Source organism: Dendrobates tinctorius, unplaced genomic scaffold (genome assembly GCF_039654945.1).
Source record: "Dendrobates tinctorius isolate UK_male_01 unplaced genomic scaffold, ASM3965494v1 ptg000095l, whole genome shotgun sequence".
NCBI lineage: Eukaryota > Metazoa > Chordata > Amphibia > Anura > Dendrobatidae > Dendrobates > Dendrobates tinctorius.
Window position 1 is genome coordinate 5,116,600 of NW_027361763.1, and position 4,032 is coordinate 5,120,631.

A 4,032-nucleotide genomic window follows, 5' to 3' on the forward strand; every position below is an offset into this window, starting at 1 on the left:
AGGAAATGATTTTAAGTTGGAGATAACAGAGGATAAAATTGAAGCAAGAAGGATCAGTTTAGCATAACAACTTTAGGGCTCGTGCAGACGACAGCATTTTTGGTCCAAGTGCGACAATTTATCATATTGCACTTGAACCAATGTTACTATTTTAGGCCATTCACATGTCAGATTTTTTTTCCTCAGACCTAGTCAGTCTGAGGTGCAGTCCAATTTCCACAGACTTAGAGAATGGAGAAAATGGATATTTTTTTTTCTCCATCTTCTCCTTGTCCGAAAGAATTGGATCACACTATACTGACGCTCTGATGAAACGCTGATCAAAGTTTGATTGTAGTGTGACTTGCATAATTGACCTGATTCTTTCAGATGAGAAGATATAAGCTGTTGTGACCTTAGCCTTAAGTTTAGCAATCAAAATCTTTTTAATTAGAATTTAACAAATGTTCTGAAGTTTGATTTTTTTTTTTGAAGATTTGCTCAAATTACTGTGGAAACTTTTAATAAATTCTATCTAAATCGAAAGACCAGGTAAAGAGTTACTACAAAAATGTCATCCTCGGCCATTTCCACACCTGTTCTACAACCAGTCATCCAATCGGCTCTTCTGTCTACTATCTTTCTACCAGTCAGGTCTTCCATTCAAAGGCCCTTACAATATCAAATGGCATGCAATGTATATTATTGATGTTCATCACACTGCATGCAGATACATCGGGCCATGGGATTGAGAGTAAGGCCATGTTGGAAGAAAGAAGGAAAAGGAGAGAAGTCATAAGGCAAAGAGGTGATCGGAGGACTAGAAATGTTTGGACAGAGACAGGGAGAGCTGAGGACTGATGGGACAAATACATTTTTTAACTCTATCCCAAACCATAATAAAGCAGCAAAATGGTGACTTCCTAAAAACATCAGATTCTGGTGAATCCAAATTTTTATAAAATTTAAAATAAATTAAATCAACCTGGAATTGATTGACTCATACGTGGTTAAATTTTAGTCGAGTGAAGATGACACATTGAGTGGTCCCATGACTATATTGTTCAATCTGTCCACTTCTCTAAGCACTCAAGAAGAACAGACGTACAATTGTGAACACTTTGGCCACATCAAATAGTATTTATCCCCCATATACGTACAGATTAACAGAAGCCAAACACATCAATATATAGATTAATCCATTAGTGTTGGGCACAGGCAGATAGCACAATATTTCTGATTTAACAAAGAAAAAAATTGAAAAAATAAAAGTCTAAAACAATATTTATTTTTACACTTTAAAAATTTATTTAAAAAAAAAGTTGCAGATGATCTTGGAAACAAATTACAACAAGCCTTCCGTTGCTTCTGTTTGATTGACTTTCCTTACAATGTGGTTCTATTCTGATTTTACCAATTAAAAATGAATTAAAAACAAAATCATTTCTCTGCCGAGCACCCGAGTGCATTCATTGTCTGATCCCGCAAAGCAAACTCGTCCTCGATCAGAGCTTTTGTTTTACTTTGAGGACGACTTCAATTCTTCGCCAATCAAAGTGTCACAATATTAGCTTTTCTGGATTACCCAGCACTGTGCTTAAGCCTTTATAGTTTATTATAGTCTTCGAAACCAGATTCATTTTTAATCAAGTCAGGATTTGCTATGTCTTGTTACACATTGGTTTATTATTAAGGACAGCTTTATGAATTAAACCATTATTGATGACTTATTGCTCCCGAGCGCAGAATTTGTGAACATCTGTCATGTTTGCTTATTTTATTTTCTCTTTATATCAGAGGTATATTTTATCTTACCTGTGTTCGAAAGCAAAAAAACAAACAAAACAAATCTCTTTATAAGACAAGTTTTGTAAAAAAAAAATTCTTCAGACCTTGTTGCGTCAACTATTTCATTATTGTTGAATTGTGTTTTATCTCCCTCACGTTTCATATATTTCCTAAAGGAAAAATAAAGACTCCAAATGCCGTCTCTAACTAAATGTTCCCGAAAACAACTAAGATCAACCTGTTCAGAAAAGTTTTGACTTGACGATCATAACTATTTCAGCCTTTTATACACTTATCTCAAGGAGGTTCTATAGGAGTCGTCTGAATTCCATCACCTTTCCACATAAACTGTGCTCTCAGGAGATTATAGAGTTAACAATTCTACACCCTGCATACATGAATGGCTAAGGCTACGCCCAACTTTGGCCATGACATTCTTCTGTGTCGCTGCTACATTGCAGTTTAATCCAACCCCTGGCAAAAATTATGGAATCACCGGCCTTGAAGGATATTCATTCAGTTGTTTAATTTTGTAGAAGAAAAGCAGATCACAGACATGGCACAAAACTAAAGTCAATTCAAATGGCAACTTTCTGGCTTTAAGAAACACTAAAAGAAATCAAGAACAAAAAATTTGGTAGTCAGTAGTGGTTACTTTTTTAGACCAAGCAGAGGGGAAAAATTATGGAATCACTCAATTCTGAGGAAAAAATTATGGAATCGCCCTGTAAATTTTCATTCCCAACACTAGCACCTGCATCAAATTAGATTTGCTCGTTAGTCTGATTCTAAAAAGGAGTGGGCACACCTTGGAGAGCTGTTGCACCAAGTGGACTGACATGAATCATGGTTCCAACAAGAGAGATGTCAATTGAAACAAAGGAGAGGATTATCAAACTCTTAAAAGAGGGTAAATCATGACGCAATGTTGCAAAAGATGTTGGTTGTTCAGTCCGCTGTGTCTAAAATCTATACCAAATGCAAACAATATGGGAAGGTTGTTAAAGGCAAACAAACAGGTAGACCAAGGAAGGCATCAAAGCGTCAAGACTGGAAACTTAAAGCAATATGTCTCCAAAACAGGAAATGCACAACAAACAAATGAGGAACGAATGGGAGGAAATTGGAGTCAACGTCTGTGACCGTAAGAAACCGCCTAAAAAATGGGATTTACATCCAGAAAAGCTAAAAGAAAGCCATCATTAACACCTAAACAGAAAAAAACAAGGTTACAATGGGCTAAGGAAAAGCAATCGTGGATTGTGGATGACTGGATGAAAGTCATATTCAGTCATGAATTGCGAATCTGCATTGGGCAAGGTGATGATGCTTGAACTTTTGTTTGGTGCTGTTCCAATGAAATTTATAAAGATGGCTGCCTGAAGAGAACATGCAAATTTCCACAGTCATTGATGATTTAGGGCTGCATGTCAGGTAAGGGCACTGGGAAGATGGCTGTCATTACATCTTCAATAAATGCACAAGTTTATGTTGATATTTTGGACACTTTTCTTATCCCATCAATTGAAAGGATGTTTGGGAATGATGAAATAATTTTTCAAGATGAAAATACATCCTGCCATAGAGTAAAAACTGTGAAAGCATTCCTTGAAAAAAGACACATAAGGTCAATGTCAATCCTCAATCTCAATCCAATTGAAAATCTTTGGTGGAAGTTGAAGAAAATGGTCCATGACAAGGCTCCAACCTGCAAAAGCTGATCTGGCAACAGCAATCAGAGAAAGTAGGAGCCAGATTAATGAAGTGTACTGTTTGACACTCATTAAGTCCATGCCTCAGAGACTGCAAGCTGTTATACAAGCCAGAGGTGGTGCAACAAAATACTAGTGATGTGCTGGAGTATTTTTTTTGTTGGTTTGTTTTACATGATTCCATAATTTCCTCAGAAGTGAGTGATTCCAGAATTTTTTCCCTATGCTTGGTACAAAAAAGTAACCATTACTGACTACCACATTTTTTGTTCTTGATTTCTTTTAGTATTTCTTAAAGTCAGAAAGTTGCCATTTGAATTGACATTAGTTTTGTGCCATGTCTGTGATCTGCTTTTTTTTCTACAAGATTAAACAACTGAATGAACATCCTCCAAGGCCGGTGATTCCATAATTTTTGCCAGGTGTTGTACAAGTTAATGGGATCACATTGCAACTAGACATGGATTAGGCAAAAATTGCCTGTTTTTGCCAAGAAATTTGCTGATATTTTCCACAAATTGAATGTCCATTATTAAGATCTGCTGTATTTTCA